Consider the following 21,258-nt stretch of genomic DNA (forward strand, 5'->3'; position numbering starts at 1 on the left):
GACGAGCATCCTGTGGAGGTAACGTACGGACGGGTGTCGGATGTGTGAGTTCTTGTCAGCCCCGGTAGTGTGTTTGTTTCCAGTGATCAACTTCCAAAACTCCTTGGGAAGGTTCTCACACTTGGGTAGGGAGTGGTCTTCTAGGTCCTGGAACCCCCATGACTCTCCCAATGTCCTTGAAGTTCATGTTGTATTCTCGTCCATTGACCTTGAAGCTGATTTTGCCCCATCCTTGCCTTACATGCGCTGTGTCGTGGTAAGTGACCGCAAGAGAAGATAAGAACTGACAAGTGACATCCTTGTAGAAAGGATATGCCATGGTGAGGAGTTTTGGCATCTTCAAATGTCCTAGCATCTCCTCAATATCAGATTCAAGACCCAACTCCTTCAACAGATCAAGGTCGGCGAACCTGGTTGGAGTCTAAGTGACCTCATTCTTCAAGTGATCATACAGTTCCTCCACAGATGGAGTTTTCGCCCTATCTCGATCAACCGCAACCCCTTTGCCTTTGGACATCTTGGCTTTCTTCGTAGGTGAATGCTCATCAGAACTCTCAGTTTCACTTTCCTCATGGTTGGGAACTGCTACACTTTTCCCTGCCCTCTTCTCCTGTTCTTTCGATTTTCTTGCAGCCAAAGTCTGCCGTCGAACAGTCCTCTGCGTCCCTGAGCCAGTTGGCTCGTAGGGTAAAGCTTTTCCTCTTAGTGCAAACTCTTGTCTTTCAGCTTCTTGCCTCTCAGCTTCCAACTTTCCCTTTGTCTTCTTAACCATTTTCACCTGAAAAATTAAAAACTTGAAAAGGGATAACTAGATGGAAGTAAAGACGGGCAAGACTTTGCAAGTGAAAATTGCAAAAGTGAACTTAACAAATGAATTATCAATTTAAACTCAAGTTCAACACAATGCAACAATTCTCACTCGTGTAACACCTTAACGCATCTAGTTCACCCACAAACACACCCAATTAAGATCAAATTCGAAAACCCCCAAATCCATGAACCCTAATTTTGCACTAAATTCGAAAACCCCCAAATTAAACTCAATTTCACCAAAGTGCAAATTAAACTCAATTTCACCATTTATTCGACAACTCAACTTGATAGATAAGCTTTCCTTAGTCTATTTCACCACAATCTAGCAAAAAAATGATCAAATTTCGATTTTCAAATCCTAGGGTTCATGGACTTACGAATTTGAATTTAAAAACTCAATACCTTGCTTTGGATGAAAGGAAATGGTGAATGGGTGGTGAGGAATAGGCTGCAGGGGCGAAAGCTTGGATTAGAAACAAGAACTAGTTGATTTGGGTGAGAATTGAGAAAGGTTTGGGATTTTTGGTGTGTGTGAGTTTGAGAGAGTTTGAGAGTTTGTGAGAGGAGGAGAGAGTGATAGAGATGGAGTCGCGGGGGTTCGGGGTAGGTTTAGGGTCGTCCGGTTCGGTCTAGGGTGGTTAGGATCGGTTTACTTGAATTAAACCGGGGTTTAGAGTTAGAAAACTTACCTGGACCGGTTCGGGAGCGACGTGAGGGTGTCGCTGCGAGATGTCGCTCCCGAGTCCTTTTCTCGCGTCGTGATTCGACGAAAACGCGAGTGGCCTTGGAGTGTCGCTCTCGAAACCTCGCTCTGGAGCTGGAGCGACTTCGAGGTGTCGCTCTAGGACGTCGCTCCAGGCCAGTTTTTGAGCTCCGTGACGACGAAAACGTGAGCGACCTCGAGGTGTCGCTCCCGTAACGTCGCTCCCAGCTGGAGCGACTTCATGTGCTCGCTCTGAGAGGTCGCTCCGAGAGTGTTTTTGGAGCACAGAACGTCTTTAAGCCGAGCGACCTCGAGGTGTCGCTCCCGTAACGTCGCTCCCAGCTGGAGCAACTTCGAGGTCTCGCTCTGAGACCTCGCTCCCACGCACGATTTTTGCTCAAACCTGCATCGATCAAGCACCTGCACACGACTTCTCTCTTTCTCTTTTTTTTTATGCAATAAGATGAAAATGAAAATACCAATGCAATATATACAAGGATACGCATGGGACTTCCTCCCAAGTGAGCTTGTTTTAAGTCTCTAGCTTGACTTTGTCTCTTTTTGGATTAGGCCGGGGTAGGGTCAGACAGTGGAGTTGAAACCCCATCTTCCTCTGGTGCAGTAGCCATGTAGAGCTTAACCCTTTGCCCATTGACTGTGAAGTCTCTTCCATCAGTACTCCACAAAACTATTGCTCCATATGGCCTAACCTCTTTGACTTTGAAAGGACCTGACCACCTTGATTTAAGCTTTCCTGAAAATAGCTTCAGCCTAGAGTTGTAGAGAAGAACTTGATCTCCTTCTTTAAACTCTCTCTTCAGGATATTCTTGTCATGGAAAGTTTTAGTCTTCTCCTTGTAGATCCTCGAGTTCTCAAAAGCATCCATTCTTATCTCATCAAGCTCATGTAGCTGAAAAATCCTTTTCTCCTTGGCACTCTTGATGTCAAAGTTCAGCAACTTTATTGCCCATAGTGCCTTGTACTCAAGCTCCACTGGCAGATGGCAAGCTTTCCCATACACTAGGTTGAAAGGTGTGGTGCCCAGTGGTGTCTTGTACGCTGTCCTATAAGCCCAAAGTGCATCATCAAGCTTATTGGACCAATCCTTCCTTGTGATCCCCACAATCTTCTCCAAGATAGACTTGATCTCCCTGTTAGAAATCTCAACTTGGCCACTTGTTTGGGGGTGATAAGGAGTTGCCACCTTGTGCTTCACACCATTCTTCTTGAGAAGTCCCTCAAGCAGTTTGTTAATGAAGTGGGAACCTCCGTCACTGATCACAACTCTTGGGACTCCAAACCTTGGAAAGATGATGCTCTTGAACATCTTGGTTACAACTCTAGCATCATTGGTGGGGCTTGCAATAGCTTCCACCCATTTGGAGACATAATCAACAGCCACAAGGATGTATTTGTTTCCAAAAGATGATGGAAATGGTCCCATGAAGTCAATACCCCACACATCAAACACTTCAACTTCAAGGATTGGATTCTGAGGCATCTCATTCCTCTTGGTGATGTTTCCTCTTCTTTGGCAAGAATCACACTTTGAAACAAAGTCTTGTGTATCCTTGAACATATGTGGCCACCAGAATCCAGCTTGTAACACTTTCGCAACTGTCTTGAAGGTGGCAAAGTGGCCTCCATAAGATGATCCATGACACTGTGTAAGGATCCCATCAATCTCCTCATTTGCAACCACTCTTCTATAAAGCTGATCCTTGCAGAGAATGTAGAGATAGGGTTCATCCCAGTAGTATCTCTTCACATCCTTGTAGAACTTCTTCTTGGCATAGCCCACAAGATTGAAAGGTTCTCTTCCTGTGGCTAGGTAGTTCACCAAATCAGCATACCAAGGTTCCTTCTCTTCTGTTGCCTTGACTTCTTCCAGCTTCCTACCAGTCTCACAAACTGCTATCACTGCTTCAATAGCCATGATCTGCTCCTCAGGAAGTCCTTCGTCAATAGGAATACCAGACTCTACCCTCAACCTGGACAAATGATCAGCTACACCATTCTCAACTCCTGGCTTGTCCTTAATCTCCATATCAAACTCTTGAAGCAAAAGGATCCACCTCAAAAGCCTGGGTTTTGCATCCTTCTTGGCCAAAAGTGTCTCAAGGCAGCATGATCTGTGTAGACAATGACTTTAGACCCAACCAAGTAGCTCCTGAACTTCTCAAAGGCAAAAACAATTGCCAGCATCTTTTCTCTGTTGTGGCATACCTCATCTGAGCATCATTGAGGGTTTGGCTGGCATAGTAGATCACATGGGTTTTGCCATCTTTCTTCTGCCCCAAAACAGCTCCCACAGCATAGTCACTAGCGTCACACATGATCTCAAAAGGGAGATCCCAATCAGGTGGCTGGACAATTGGAGCACTAATGAGTTCACCTTTCAGCTTCTTGAAAGCTTGTAGACATTCCACATCAAAACTGAAGGTGGCTTCCTTGCACAGCAGCCTGGTCAAAGGTCTAGTGATCATGGAGAAGTCCTTGATGAACCTCCTGTAGAACCCAGCATGACCAAGAAAACTCCGGATGTCTTTCACTGTCTTTGGTGGGGGCAAACCAACCATAACATCGATTTTGGCTTTATCCACCTCAATCCCCTTCTCTGAAATCTTGTGTCCCAGCACAATCCCTTCCTTGACCATGAAGTGACACTTCTCCCAATTCAGCACAAGGTTGGTGTCTTCACATCTCTGTAGGACCCTGCACAAGTTTGACAAACAAGCAGAAAACGAAGATCCGTAGACAGAGAAATCATCCATAAATACCTCCACAACATCCTCAATCAGATCAGAGAAAATTGACATCATGCACCTTTGAAAGGTGGCTGGAGCATTACATAGACCAAATGGCATCCTTCGATATGCAAAGGTACCATAGGGACATGTGAATGTCGTTTTCTCTTGATCATTGGGATGTATGGGGATTTGGAAAAATCCTGAGTACCCATCAAGAAAGCAATAGAATGGGTGATTTGCAAGTCTCTCAAGCATCTGATCAATAAATGGTAATGGGAAATGATCCTTTCTAGATGCGGAGTTTAGTTTTCGGTAATCAATGCACATTCTATGACCTGTGATGGTTCTTGTTGGTATCAATTCATCCTTGTCATTTTTAATCACAGTGATACCACCTTTCTTTGGTACAACATGCACAGGTGATACCCATTTAGAATCTGAGATAGGGTAAATAACACCAGCATCTAAGAGTTTAAGAATCTTTTTCTTTACAACATCCTTCAGGTTAGGATTTAACCTTCTTTGATGCTCGATAGAAGTCATTGATTCATCCTCAAGATGTATCCTATGCATGCACAAAGAGGGTGATATTCCCTTGATGTCATCTAGTGAGTAACCTATTGCCTTTCTAAATCTTTTAAGCGTTTTCAAAAGTTCAGATAGCTCAGTTTCAGTAAGTTCACTACTCACAATGACAGGATAAGTTTCATTAGGACCAAGGAATGCATACCTTACACCATGGGGGAGGGGTTTAAGCTCCACTTTAGGTGCCTTAAGCTCACTCCAGTCATCTTGCTGAGTGGCTGAGACTTCTTGGTGAGCCATCTGTGGAAGCTCCTCATACTGATCCTTACTGACAAACCCCTGGTGTGAATCCAGCATCATCCCATAGGCAGTACTCTCCAGGTTCTCAATCACCTCAGCCTCTCTCTCTACAGTCAAAACATGCTGTAGAGGGTCCTCTAGTGACAACTCTTCAAGGATTTCATCAGCAAGGACGTCCATCTTTTCAATGTTGGCCTCCTCATTACCTCCTTGATGTCAAAATGGAGAATGTGCCCTTTACCCAGATGGAGATCAATCTTGTCTTCTTTCACATTAACAATAGCTTCTGCTGTTGCTAAGAAAGGCCTTCCAAGGATTAAAGGGTCTTGAGCTTCTTCACCCATTTCAAGCACCACAAAGTCTGTAGGGATCTCATAATTTCCAACCATCACTGGGAGGTCCTCTAAGATACCCACAGGGTACTTCACTGAACGATCAGCCAATACCAGAGAAAGTCTACACTTCTTGTACTGAGTGCAGCCGAGCTTCTTAGCAACAGATAGGGGCATCAAGCTGACACTGGCTCCCAAATCGCAGAGACATCTATCAAATACCATAGGTCCAAGAGCACAAGGTAATGTGAAGCATCCTGGATCTTCTAGCTTCTTTGGAATGACAAGCCTCTGAATGATAGCACTGCACTCATGAGTGAGAATCACCATGCCCTCCATCTCTTTCTTCTTTGCAGCTACAGCATCTTTCAGGAACTTGCTGTATTGAGGAATCAGCATGAAAGCATCAATAATGGGCATTGTGACCTGGACTTCACTCATTTGCTTTTCAAATAGAGCTTGGTACTTCTCTAGCAGCTGCCTCTTGAATCGACCTGGGAATGGGAGCTTGGGTTCATAGGCAGGAGGAACAAAAGAACTTTCACTTGCAGGAGTGACAACTTCACCATCCTTAACTGTTTTCTTCTCTTCTCCAACCTTTCCTTTTCCTTTGGCTTCCACTATCTTCTCCAAGATCTCGTCATTGATCTTCTCATCAACAATCACCACTTCATCATCTATGTTGATGGCAACCCCCTCACTTTGTTTCTCAGCATCCTTGGTGAGAGCTCTCTGAGGTAACTCCTTACCACTCCTGAGAGTGATAGCTTTCATGGTTTCCTTTGGGTTTTGCTCAGATTTTCCAGGTAGAGAACCTTGTTGGCGATATTGTTGAGTGTTCATGGCAGCAAACTGGTTCTCCAAAGCTCTGAACTTGTTGTTGAGCTCATTGTAGCTCCCATCAATCTTTGAGTGAAAGTTCTTCAACTCATAGCCAACATGCTTCTCACTTCTTGTTTAAGACTCCAGGATTTGTTTCAGTAGAGCTTCAGTGTTGTTGACTTGAGGAGTTGAGGTAGAGGGATTAGATTGCTGTTGGGAAGAATGGTTGCCCTTGTTGTTGAAACCAGGAGGAGGGTTTTGCTGAGGTTGATAGCTGCCTTGCTGATTATTCCGAGGCTGATAACCACTCTGTTGGTTGTTGGAATAGGATTTCTGTTGGTAGTTGTTGTACTGAAAGTTGGGCTCTTTCTTGTACCAGCTACCATTGTTGTTGATGAAACACAGCTCTTCCTGACCTTCCAAACCCTCAACTTCATGGACAACAACTGGTGTCTCTTGGCTTGGGTTGCCAACAAAGTGCAGCTGCTCTTGGGTAGCTTTGTCAGCAATGAGGATGTCTATCTTATCCTGTAGAGCCTTCAACTCCTTCCTCGTCTGCTTATCATCTGTTCTACTACCTCTGTCGTGGTCTCCACTGTAGACTGCATCACTCTTAACCATGTTGTCAACCAGCTCCTCTGCATCCTCCTCAGTTCTCCCCAAGAAGAACCATTGCTAGCTGTATCCAGTCTGGCCCTGTACTTAGGAAGAGCACCACGGTAGAATGTGCTCAGCAAACTCTCCTTAGAGAAACCATGGTGTGGGCATTGAGCTTGGTAGCCCTTGAATCTCTCCCAGGCTTCACTGAATCCTTCCAAGCCCTTCTGTTGGAAGCTGGAAATCTCATTTCTCAGCTTGGTAGTTTTTGAAGTAGAGAAGAACTTCTCCAAGAATGCTCTCTTGCAATCATCCCAAGTGGTGATGGAGTCGCTGGGTAGAGACTTCTCCCACTGACGTGCCTTATCCCCCAAAGAGAAGGGGAATAGCTTGAGCTTTAAGGCATCTTTGGACACACCATTGGTTTTTGACAACCCACAGTAGCTGTCGAACCTGTCCAAGTGATCAAATGGATCCTCTAGAGCCAAGCCATGATACTTGTTGTTCTCGATCACGTTGAGGAGTCCTGATTTGATCTCAAAGTTGTTGGCTGCCACAGCGGGTGCTCGGATTCCCAATCTATGACCATGAATGTTGGGGCGATCGTAAGTGCCAATGGGTCGAGCTGCTCGCTGTTGGTTAGCCGGGGCATTGTTATTAGCGCCATTGACGCCTGCATCATGCTGATGAACGTCTCCCATATCAGTGTTCAGTCTTTGCAGTTGAGCTTGTTGCTCTTCTTCTCTTTTCTTTCTAGCACACTCTCTCTCTAAAGCTCTGATGTCTGCAGCTCGTGGAACTAGGTTTGATGGACCGTTGCTCCGCAAGTTCATACACCTGTAGATTAAAGGGAGGTGAAAAAGAGTCAGTAACAAAAGAAAATAAAAATGACTTAGTCTCAAGCAATTGACTAAATCTATATGTTTAAATCTACTCAAAATTTGGCAACGGCGCCAATTTGATGTTAGGAGTTTTCAAGGCTCCTAAGACAAATGTTGTAGTATAAATGATTGTCAAACCAGTTCTGAGAGATATCAAAGCACCGAGAATGCAAGTAATCACTTAATCTAAGTGCAGCCAATGGTTTTTAAAAGGGTTTTTAAACTATAACTAACTAAAAGGAATAACTAAATGATACTTTCTTAACTATGGGAAAAGAGAACTCATGGATATAGGGATTAGACCTCGGGTGATCAAGTTTCGAACTAAGGATGGCAAACGATCAATCAAACTATCAACCTTAAGCTTAGACACAATCCTAAACAAACTCTATGTCTAGATGAATGTTCATTTACTAACACAATTCAAACATCAAATGTCTTTGGTTGAATAATATGAAAGCAATCATAACTAGCAAGTCCAATGGCTATCTTAGCACCTCTAACAACAAATGTCTTTGGCAAAGTATGCTAAAAGCTTAGAAGAGTTGTCTCGGGCATTTCCTCGAACACCTTTCGGGTGAGAAATGCCTAACGATCAACAACTGAGTGGCCAACTCAGAAGATGCATTATGTTCACTCTGTTAGCAAGGAAATATGAATGATCTACACTAAAACATCCTAGCTCTAACCTAATCACCCTTAATCTCCCTAACCCATGAATTCAAAAGGTGATTACTCACTAATCTCCATGATTCCTCTTAAACCCATGTTGGATTTCAGATTAATCATGTAGAGAAACACAGAAAATAGATATAAGAACACAAAATTTCAATAACAAAACTGATCAATTGATTCAAGAGATGACTTTCCAAAGGTTTTTGGTGGTTTTTCTTCAGAACCAAAGATGATACGCCTCCTGGTGGCTTACAGAGTATTAAAACATAGGTTTAGAAAATAAAAACGTGCATAATGAAATGACCAAAAGGCCCTTGAGAAATCATAATTTCGAGCAGAAATAAGACGCGCAACGACCTCCGCTCATCGGTCCATGCTTCGGGAGCGACCTCGCTGTGTCGCTGTGAGAGGTCGGTCCGGACTCGTTCTCGCATCTCCGAGTGATGAAAACGCGAGCGACCTCCGCTCGTCACTCCGACAAGTCGCTCCATGCTTCGGGAGCGACCTCGCTGTGTCGCTGCGAGAGGTCGTTCCAGACTCGTTCTCGCGTCTCCAGGTGATCAAAACGCGAGCGACTCTTCCCTGTCGCTCCGTGAAGTCGCTCCATGCTTCGGGAGCGACCTCGCTGTGTCGCTGCGAGAGGTCGCTCCGGACTCGTTCTGCGTCTCCGGGTGATCAAAACGCGAGCGACTCTTCCCTGTCGCTCTGGTAAGGTCGCTCTGATAGGGAGATCAGAGCGACATGATGGTGTCGATCCGGACTGGTCGCTCCGGTAAGGTGCTCGGCCAATGATCACTTTAAACACTTCTTTTGAACTCCAATTGCACCCAAATGTCTCCAAGAACTCCATGTGGTACTCCAATACCTGATAAGGACTCATGTATGCAAAATGCAACCTAAACACGGCTAAATCCTAATCTATATGATCAAAATGCACATGGGTGAATGGATAAAACAATAGAAATATGCAAGATATCATGGAATCAATCATTCTTTTGCTTGTGTCATGTATGCGATTGTGAAGTTCTGCATTGTTCGTTGGATCCTTGTGATTTCCTGCTGAGACAGAGATGGTGGATGAGCAAGAAGAAGCTCATTCTTGTTGGTGATCAAGTCGTTACAAAATGGTTGAGTCGAGACTATGTTTCTAGTAGACAGTGTATAGTGGTTCGTTCTGGTTGGTTATGGTCTATCCTTGATCTTCTATACTGTTCTTTGCCAAGACCACCAGAGGTTCTTTGTGATTCTTTATGATTTTCTGGATTTAACATCCCCCAATTCACATGGTTTTCAAGTCCAAGATGCAAGTTCCTTACATCTTGAGGGGGAGTATTAGAGATAAGAGTGTGGTTTACACATTAGTTGTTGGTTTAGTGATAACCGGTGGTTTGTACCAGATAGATTATTAGTCTTTATATAGTGATTGTACATCAACTTTACTCTTTAACAAAAATAATATTCATTTTCATATCTTGGGTTCATCTCCTTCTTCCTTATTACGAGAGCGTGATCTCTGATCGTTTCTGTTCAACATCAATTCATCTAATAGGTTCCAAAAAGATTCAGCACGATGCCAGACTTTGGAAAAACTTCGGTTCAACTACGATAAGGCCAAAGAAGTTGCAAAATAAGTTTTGACACCCTAATTCTTATAGGTTAGGATAGCTTTCTTTAAGTGCAAGTGTTGAGTGTTCGGTTTGGTGCAACAGGTTTGAGCTTCAAGAAACAAAGTCAGTAGTGTTGGGGTTTATTTCAAGCAGCAAAGCTTCTGTAACTGTATTTGGAGTAGCAAAAGCAACCTGATTCAAGACTAACCAACAACTAGATTCAAGACTAACCAACAACTAAAATGGCGGGTATATTTTTTGTTTTAATTTTTATATTTAATAAAAAAATTAATCGAATAACCTATTTAAAACCCGTTAAACTAAATGAATTTATATGAATATTTATTTCTATTAAAAGTTTAATTAAACTCAGTTAAATCCTATTTTTTAACACCATGTGATTTGTTAATTGATAAACTTAATGTCTGTAAAAAATATGTAAAAATTGAATAAATTAATTTCTGATTGAATAAATCATAATTTTTTGGGCTGGGATGTAAGTTATATTTTTGTATTGTAAATCCTAATAGAATAGATTAGCAGGTTAATAGTCAAACCGAAAGGAAAGAACAATTATATATCTGAAAGTCAGGAGTGATATAACAATTGACACAAATGTTAGACTATTCCTTTTAGTATAATAGATAAAACCATGGCTGTTACAAAAAAAAGAAAGAAAGATAAAACCATAGCATTTGATACTAACTAAAATGAAGAAATAATATTCAATACTTATAAAAGTGGCTCAATATCTGTGTTTGGGGGAAGTGGGTTCCTAAAAATTTGGAACTAAAGTAGAAGTTGCAAAATAATTTTATTAAAAAAGGTAGTTATGTTACAATTTGCGTGGACAAAAAAATCATACAATTTGCTTTATATTTTAATAAAAGAAATAAATAGTTGGATTTAACTTATATCAATAGGTCATGTTCTTAATTTAATAGTATTGACTAGATTCCGACCCGCCCTTAAAAAGGGCGGGTATATTTTTTGTTTTACATCTTTTTAGTTCTTTTCAATTGGTAATTTAAATATAGGTCTAATGGCATAAAGCATAATAAATAATATTTTAAATAATGATAAAGATAAAAGAAATAATAGTTGGATCATACTTTTATCAATAAGTCACACTGCTATTTTAATAGAATAGATAATAAAGAGAATAATAAAAAAACTTTTAAATAGAAGGAATAATAGTTGGACACAACCTTTATCAACCGGTCATACTGCTGTTTTAATAGAATAGATATTTTTAAAATTATTAGTAAGATGTTTTGATAATTATATTAAATTTATGATTTTGCATAACTATACATGAAACCAATATCTGAGTGTTGTGGGTATAAATTATTGAAAATATATTTATAGATAGTTTTTCTTGATATTAAATTACAATATTGAAAATAACATTTATATGAATTCCGAGTTATTAAAGGTTGATAGTTAGTTACGAATTTAGTGTTTTTTAATTAAGTTTTCAAACTATACATATTGAAAACAAAACAAACTTGTTTGGTTAAATAAATGTTTTTGAATCATGTTTGATTTTATTTATAAATAAATCTCACCTGATACGTATATGATTTTTCACATATAGGAAAAGCATATATTTTAAAATTGTTCCATGTTCACAATATTTCTCATTTAGGTATGTAGTCGACAGTTTTTTTAGGGAGTAATGGGTCATCATGCATAACATGAAATTAAGGTAGGAAGTGGTTATACAACATTTAAATTAAAAACAGGAAGTTAGTTATTATTAATAGAATAAATGAATAATTAGACACAACATTTATCAATATATCATGATCTTGTTTTAATAGAATAGATTTCACAAAAAGAGATTCAACTGAGAAAATCCCAATAATAAAGCTTCGGTTTATGAGTAAAATATTATACAAAAAAAAATCCTTTATGTTACAGCTGATTGTTTATGTTTTAACATGTTTTTTTTCGAAATGCGAAAACCCAAAAAAAAACTTTATAGCATTCGCAAATTTTTGAATTTTTTTCTTGCGTTAATATCATTCAACATAATCAATATTTTACTAACGTAATATAACACAAAATACCATTAAACCTTTCAGTCTTATACTTCAGTAAACTTTCAGATGGGAAAAATGTCAGAATACATAACCACTACCGAGTGAAAACTGAAAATAATTACACAAGATAAATATTTGTAACAATGATCTATATCATTTTATTTAGCATAGACAAAAAAATAGAAGCAGTATCAAATTGAACATTTACGTTCTATATAAATAATCTTATAAAAATAAAAGAAATCATTCATATTACTTCAAAATTTAAAGTGGCATTCATATAATTTTTAGCAAAAAAAAAAAAGACACTCAAATAATTTTGAGAATATGGTTCAACATCTGGCCTCGGGCCCTCAGAGATGCAAGCCTATATTATATAAATGTATATATATGGGCTATGTCGACTATAGGTAACTAGGTGTACAGGTAACTATATACGTTAGAAATTTTTTAAATCTAACTTATATTTAAAAATAAATTTTATTAAATATTATAGATTTTACTATTTTCTTACTAATATTTAATATAAATTTGATATATATTAAATCAATTTGTATAAAATTAATAAAAATAATATAAAATTATATAGTTATCAAAAATTTAGCCTAAACAATATTTATAAAATTTGTAGATATATAAGAAACTAATGATCTTATGATTAGATATTTAAATTTTCTAAAAACTGTAGAAATTTTTGAAAGCCTTAGTAATATAAATTGTATAATTATACAAAAATAATAATATTTCGAAATTTGAAATGTTATATATGAATATATTTATTTTATAGATGATGTATGAGATATTACTATATTAAAAAAAAATAACCAAAAAAAATATCAATATTGAATGTAATATATGAATTATTACCATATTCTAATAAGTTTGGCAAAAATATAAATCAACATTAAATGAAATTATCCATGTCATATTTTTCTGGAAGCCATATCATCAATTTCAATAGCCTTGTCATATTTGTTTTGTGAAATTGATTGTATAGAGGACATGTGGCAAAATCACTTCGCAAATATAGTCCAGGGGATTAGGTATATAATAAGAAAATAATTGATCGTAACAAAATATATAGGTAAATAACAAAGAATAAATGAAACTGAGATACGTAACTTAGAAATGGAATGTGGAAATGAACTTATTGGCATTAATTAAAGAGAGAATAAGTAAAAGATTGAGCAGAAAGACGTCATTGCTTACCCTAGTCTCTCAATCTTTGTCCAATACGTCTACAATAACGTAGCCTTTTCTAAATTTTATACTATAAACACACTTTCTTTATTTTACTTTCTTTGTTCCGACTCCGACTTATTGTTTTTTTTTTTCCAGCTTTACAACAAATCACTGAGTGAGATTCAGACCATCACCGAGAACAAAAATCAGACATGATCAGATCCTGCTGACTCATCATCATCATCATAAAAAAAAAATTAATCAATATATCATCACCATCATCATTAATGTAATAAGAATCTTTATTAAACGTAAAGACAAACTACATGTTTAAGATGAATGTTTTTCAGGAGAAGAGAAGAAAGCGTCGTAAAGAGTTCAGAGTTAATTAGTAGTGAAGAAAATATGGAGAAGATAATGCACAGAGAAGTTGAGAAACAAAGGAGACAAGAAATGACTTCTCTTTACGTGTCTTCTCGGTCTTCGCTCTATTGAGTTCATCCAGCTGGTCAGTCTCTTTCAAAAGTATCTATCTTTTGATTCTTCACTTACAGATCTACAAGTTACAATCTTTTAGGATATTTTGAGCTGTTGTTTTGTCTAAAAGATTTACTAGAACTGTGACGCTCCAAATATCCTAAAATTAACTTCTCTTTTTCGGTATGTAGGGAAAGCGTTCTACGTCAGATCAGTTGAACGAGGAGGTGAATTACATAAAGTATCTTCAGAGGGGGAGTATAAATGCACACGGTATGAATGAAAGTTTTACACGTGATACAAGACGGTTCTGATTTAGATAGCATCATTTATTTAGTACCAAAATTTATGTTTCAAAGTTTGTTAGTGATGTTTTATGTGTCAATCTTGTCAGCGTACATACCAAAGACATTCGTGTCCTAATTTTGATACAAGTAGAATATAGATCTTATAACTACTTAATATCCTCTTTGACAGTATTTATCAGATTAAAGTGATGATGAATATGTTTAATATGTAAAGTTGATTTGCTTTACTGTTGCAGGTCAGATAACTGGATTTAATTGACTTCGCCGATTCAAGAATACACTTCCATGCTTACCCTAATGAACTAATTGTTTCCTTAACTTCTCAAACCCAAAACGATGCATATACATAGACTGTTTCCTTGCACTTGTACTGTAAATTTGTATATTTATGTGTTTGCTGATTTTGAAAAGAAATTGTGTGCTTCCCTATTTCTAAAGAATTTACGAGAAAAAATATATTTTGTTGAAAAAAAGATTTATTGGAATCACCATATTTCGGCATTTTAATCTTGGATTTTTGACGAAATAATGTTCTACTTCGCAGTCACAAAGAAAGACCATCTTTTTCTACAATTTTTTTGAGAAAGAGTCTGAGACGGATCAGAATGTACTTAAAAATTCAAGATCTTCAAGATATTAGTAATAAAACTCAGAGTTTATGTTAGTACAAGTATTTTCTAAAGACATCCCGGCATAGTAATTCCTTTTTTTGGGGTAAAATATCTGAGGTCAATTCCGAAGTTTAAGAGGATAGTTTTACAAAATTGTCTCGTTTTAATAAACCCAGCTTGCTTTATCTAAGAACCCGTTCCACTTAACATATATAACCCGCTGTATGCAAGACATGTTAAATGAACGGGTTATTCCACGTTGAAATTCCTTATAAACATATATACTTAATTTTATAAATATTGTTTTCGCCATTAACTGCAGATATATTGCCCAACAATATACAAGACAGATCATCCACTATCGGTCTATCCATTAGTGTACCAGTCTTGTCGACCATTTTCTTGGTCATTAGCTTCAATTATATGAGGTGTTTCAAAAAACAAAACAAAATAGATCATCCTCTATGGCTCTATCCTCTATCCATTATACAAACTTATTGTTGTCACGTGAAGGTATCTCTACCAACTCATCCTGTATTTGATATTTGATTCTCTTACACCTCATTTTCTCTCCCCCACCCTTATCTCTTGTAATTAAAGTTCAAAACCACTTCATCTCCACGTGTGGAGCCTCCATTCCATATATATGGTTCTTTTTGATAACATTTATAAACTAATAAAGATTCTAACTTTATTGAAATGAAAAATAGCTCATTGAGCTTTATTATGAAAGTAGAGAAACGGAAAAACTTTAGTTTTGTCACCAAAAACACAAGAAGTAAAATAGATATTTCATTAAGTGAAGGAGAGGCTGCTACAATGGCAGCCAACTTCCCTTCATCAAAGCACATAACAACGTATATATGAATCTAGAAACCCTAGTTACATGGATTACAAAAGCCTCTAATGAATCGTAAACATGGGTTTTAGTTTGGGCTTCAATACTTTTATTTATAAACTTTTTTTTCTGAATTGCATGTCCTATTTTTCTCATGGAGTTCAACGTGTGCCATGACTCCCAGATTTGCTAGTCCAGTTGAGCCAGTGACTGGTCCATATGTTTTGTTGTCGTTAGTTTCGAGCACTGTCATTCAATGTATCAATACATTTTGGTAATAACGTCAATTTTTTGGCGATTAAAATCATGTACGTTTTGTCGTGTTAGCTTGGCATATATTTCAGCAACGAATCGTTAAACTTAAACGCTTTCTGTGTGTTTGTTGAATTCAGAAAACAAAAAAAAAGCTACAGTCAAGTAGAGAAAGAAAAACAAGCAAGTGAACATAAAAGTAACAAAACTGTAAAGTATGCCGCTAAGTTTTGTGTGTGTAAATGTTAATATGCCGCTAAGTTTTTTTGTGTGTGTAAATGTTAATATGCCGCTAAGTTGAAAAACATCTATCCAGAATGTTGAATTTTCTTTTAGACTTTGGTAAACAATTTCAACTAAATGAATAATCATTTGTTTCTTGACAGGCCTAACCTTGGGTCCGTGAATTAAATAAAGTCGGGTCTATTATTAAATTTTGCACACATGGCCAAGTCACTGATTTTGGGTGTTTCTACTTTATTTTGAAAAGTCCTCCTTGTATAGGACTAACTGACGACTGACTAACAAAATTGTGATTCGATCATGATGTATAATCTTTTTTTTTTTTTGATAAGTTTTATTGGCCGATCCGATCGACCTCAGGAGGAACACATTTAGTACTACAAAGTGGACTAGTCTGAAAACGTACCACACTGCCTGATCCGAATTTAAAATACCTTGCGATTAATGTCAGGGATGAACCAATCATCTTTTATGATCCACCATGAAACCTAAGTCAAGACTGATCAAATATTGATAATTTAGTGTTTGGGGACAAGATGTATAATCTTACAGTTTGCGTTAGTGTTGTTGTCAAGTCACTATTCGAATAGAAAGTTGATTAAAAATCCTGATCGTGATTCAAAATTAGGGTAACTACTGCCTAAGAAAAGTCAACTAAGATTTTACAAATGTTTTTCTTTCATGAAGTTCACTAGCGTTGCTACATTCTTTAACTGACGAAGTGACAAGGCCAGAAATGCATATTTAAATATAGTGACAAGGCCAGAAATGCTTTTAAGAAACTTATTCATTTTGTCAACACCGTATGAATAAATGAAACATGGTAAAAATATAGTGTCTTTTGTTTAATGTTCCTAAATTTTGAATTTTCAGAAACACAATATTAAGTTTATGTTTGGAATAGTTCTTAAATTTTTATATTAAATTTTGTCATATTTTTAGTATATTAATATACGAAGAATATATTGTATGTAATATTTGTTTAACAATCTATTACAGGTTAACTATTAAAAGCACAACGTTATTTTAAAGAACAATGCAAAGTTGTATTTACCAATATATTAACGTACATGTACTTAACATTCGAACACCATATTTTAATTCGGTTGACAGCCATTAAAAAAGCAAAATTATAAATAATTTTGTAGTTACTGTAGAAGTTGCGGCTCTTGTTTGCAACCGTCCGATAGAAAAAGTGCAAAGAGATGTCTTTTGTTTATTTTAGTCTTTTTGTTTATTTTAGTCTTATGCTCCTCCTCCATTTGCGTGGCTTCAGGAACTTTGCATAATCTTGTTTTCTTGACAACCATCGATTTGACGCGAGTCATTTGCTCGTACATAAAAACGTGCGTCAAATTTCTAATTTTATAAGACAGGAATTGATGCATGAATCAAATACTCTCAGATCACACTACCAGTCGACCGGCTTTTGGTATATTTTAAAAAATCGTCAATGGTTTTTTTTTTTCTGAATGAATTTTAAATTTATTCACATCAAAAAAACCTTGTTACAAACAATATTGCTATTGTTTGCGAAAAAGTTTAGAAAAAAACCAGATAAACTACTCTGAGAAACTAAATTAAGAAATCTGTCAATGCCTCGCAAACTAGATTGCCATGGCTTTGTCATGCTTCGTTCCCCCTTTTCCTCTTATAGATGAAATCCTATTCCGAACAAACTTATTCAGATTGTTGATTAGTCGAGTTGGGTTGTTTGGAAACTCTCCTACTCGAACTTTCGTTCAAACCAGAGGGCGTAGACTGTGGCTTGAAAGCTATATCAAAGAAGGAAATTCAATGGTCTTTAATAATACAAGTTTTTACTATTTTATCTAATTAAAGTCCTTAAGATTAATAACACTAGAGCAAGAGAGATGCTTCCTAGAAAGGATGGTCGATTCACTAAAGGATGATAATAAGACAACATTCCAAAAAGGTGCTAGTGTATTGACTATAAAATGTCAAAGGCCTAGCATGAGTAGGCCGCGGTACAAACTAGCTTGACGAGTAGTTCAAAACACTTCAACGATGATGCATCTTTGCTTATCTAACATTCAGAAACAAGTTGTATTCTAGTTATGGTTTCGGCTAAAGTTTCCCGCTTTCTAAAAATCCGCTTCGAGTGCTCGCGCACCAGAACGCAAAGATAAGAAAAGCTATGTTCAATCTTTCTAGCACAGTTTCTCATTTTTTACTTCTATTCTTGTAAAACACAATAAATGTAATAAATTGGTCAAACATCCCAAAAATGTAAAGCTCCAAAATCCAAATAAATAATATGAACACAGTGGACCATATATTAAAAGGTAACAGGGGATTCGTGACAGAGGAGGATTTCCTTTGCCCTTGAAAGGATAACCTTTATATTTTCCGAAACCATAACCTTTAGATAACCTTTATATTATAGAGTCATACATTACAAGGCTTCTTTTTAATATAGAGAAGCAAAAAAATAAGTGGAACTATGGAGTATGTAAGGATATCATCGTATATTTTATCCAAAGCATATTATATTGTATAGTATCTTCTTAAGATAAATATACATTACATATCTGATACGCAATGGATATGGAGACTAAATAATACTACTAATAAGTATTTGTGAATAAGAAGAGTAGTTGCAGTGTGAGCAGGTGCACATCAAAAGCAGAGAGCCCACATTCGACCATGACCAGATCAGTGGATGAGATTTGATCATTTATCTTTCAAGCATCCGAATCTTAGGCACGGTCGGTTGAGCTTCCACCTCCACAGACGTCAGATAGATGCATCCTTCAGTTCCTCCCGGTTGTGTGAGATCATAAGGGCAAACGTGGGTAGGGAAATATTTTTCATTTCTTTGTAATAATAGTTTGTGTTTTAGTTACATTTTCTACATATTTTTTGGTCGGTTTGACATTTATATGTACAATCTTTCCTCCTCTCTTTTTTACCCTGATATTTGATGGTAAAAAGAATTTTCGTAACATATACCTTCTATATTATTAAAAGAGAAGTACCCATTAAAAAATACTCCTAAGTTTTTTAACTTATTTATATTTCTATGCCACTGAGAATTAAATTAAATTACCTATTTTAATGCTTGTCTTTTACAGTTAAATTAATGAGTTTTCCTTAATCAAATTTAAATTTAATGTCATTATATGAACCTACCTATTTTAATGATTGTCTTTTCCAGTTAAATTAATGAGTTTTCCTGAAATTTAAACTTAATGTCATTAAATGAACCTAAAAATACATCATATTTAACGTATCTTATTACGGACGAGTACGACCCAATAATGAACTTGAATTTTATTTTTACGAAAACGTGAATCACTTGACTTATGTAATATTTAAAATATATTAACTACAATATAACAAATGCATATAACCTACCTATACTTTAGTTTGAAATGATCATGCTCAAGTTTTATATAGTCAACTTACATCATGCATCGATCGATGTACAATAGTCAAACCACCTATAGTTTTCGTTAGGAATTTCAAACAGGTTGATCCATCCCGTCCCGTCCCGTACCGCAACGGGTTCGTCTTCGAGCGGGTCACAGCGGGCCAGGCCCGCGCGGGCTGCGGTCCTCAAAATGGCTGACCAAACCCATACCGCAAAACATGTAGGCCTTTGCGGATCGGTTCGCGGGACATAGAATTACAAACAAACATATGGCTCCTGAATGCTTCAAGACCTGATTCAGGACGCTTTATCAGTTTCATGAAGCATCGGTAAGTGAGTTTAGTCAAGGATTGAACTGGATAAGGCAATACACTTGTTAGTTAAAGATTTTAGTTGGATCAAAACACTACTTATTTACTTTTGTTAGACTCCAAACATTTTAAAAATAAATAATACTTTAGTTGATGAATCCAAATATTATAACTCATAAGTTCATAACAAAAATGCTTTAGTTTTCTGAATCCAAAATTAAATAAAACCAACACCAAATCAAAGATGTTAATCTCAAAAATAAATAAAAAGAAAACACCAATCACACTTCTTGTTCTTCATCTTTATCGCCAACAAGCGACAAAAAGATGGAAATTTCTCTTCTTCACCATCAACTTCATCTTATGCAAATAAGAATAATAGAAGTCAGTTAAAGATATATTGAAACCTAAAACTCCAAAATGTATGATAATATGAACAAATACATATAGGCAAAACTATGAAGAACCCATGGCGGAAACTAGATCTTCTTCTTTGGTGGAAAGTGAGTCTTCAAACTTCTTATGATGACTCGAAGAAGCTCCACCGGTGCAGATCGAAGGCGTTTGGGAGACCGGAAGCATCACCGACCCTGAAACCACCATCATCGGAGTTACATACCGTTGAATTGCCTTCTCTCTCTCTCTCTCTCTCTCAATGTTTTAGGCGAAAGAAGAAATGAGGACTTACAGTTGCAAGTCTTCAAAATCCCGCAGGTTAAGCCCATCCCGCTTTTGACCCGTCCCGTTTTCGACCCGTCCCGCTTTCGACCCGTCCTGCTTTGAACCCGTCCCGCGAGGCCCGCAATTTTGCGGGCTTACCAAATGGAGGCCCAATCCCGCCCCGCAGCAAGCTTTTACGGGCCAGACCCGCGGTACAGATCCTTGATTGCCATCCCTAGTTTTCGTTTTCTTTATAGGATGTATCAACCAACCAATCATCTCACTGATTTTCTAAGTTTTATAAAAAAACAAATCAATAAATGCAAACTCAAAATTCAATATCTTCTATTAATCAAAACAGAATATTTTCAAAGTCGTATCTTTAATGTACCTATTAAATATAGAAACTGTAACCATAATTACACTAATTATAAGAATAGATTTGATTCCAACCAATTGATCTATTACTTCGGTAATTGATTTGCTTGCAGAAGAGAAAACAATAAATTTAAAATTTATAAGAATATAAAGATATAGAGATTCCAACCAATTGCCTATATTTGCGTATGATTTTCGCATAATAAGCTTCAAATTGAACATTGAAAAAGATAGAGAAATTTTTTTTAATCTTTTACCGACACATAACTTAAACAAAACGAAGAGTTAAAGGTAATTTTTTTTTGTTACACTTTCCGAAAAAAACGGTTACAACATGGACTTTCATAATATGGCCTTTTAACATATTAATGTTATGGACATTTAATAATTATCTTGAAGAAAAACAAAGACTATAAATAATTTATTATTAACAAAAGTATGAAATTATTTACAATTTGATGACTAATTCATCACCTTTTTTTATATGTTAAATTTTTCATAGAAGTTTAAAAATTATTTTATTTTCTTTAAACATGTATAACTAATTTATAAT

The 21,258-nt window shown here is 36.9% G+C and overlaps 1 long non-coding RNA gene and 1 other non-coding gene across 2 annotated transcripts; both read left to right on the plus strand.

Moving 5' to 3' along the window:
- The first annotated feature begins 6,996 nt into the window (after positions 1 to 6,996).
- On the plus strand, positions 6,997 to 7,103 carry LOC125581067. The gene has a single exon (XR_007318778.1). It is a non-coding gene; the product is annotated as a small nucleolar RNA R71 (small nucleolar RNA).
- A 6,215-nt stretch (positions 7,104 to 13,318) lies between these two features.
- Positions 13,319 to 14,532, plus strand: LOC125580143. The gene is made up of 3 exons (XR_007317887.1): positions 13,319 to 13,741; positions 13,902 to 13,983; positions 14,255 to 14,532. It is a non-coding gene; the product is annotated as an uncharacterized LOC125580143 (long non-coding RNA).
- Positions 14,533 to 21,258: the final 6,726 nt, after the last annotated feature.

The sequence above is a fragment of the Brassica napus genome, chromosome C1 (assembly GCF_020379485.1).
Source record: "Brassica napus cultivar Da-Ae chromosome C1, Da-Ae, whole genome shotgun sequence".
NCBI classification, from domain to species: Eukaryota; Viridiplantae; Streptophyta; class Magnoliopsida; order Brassicales; family Brassicaceae; genus Brassica; species Brassica napus.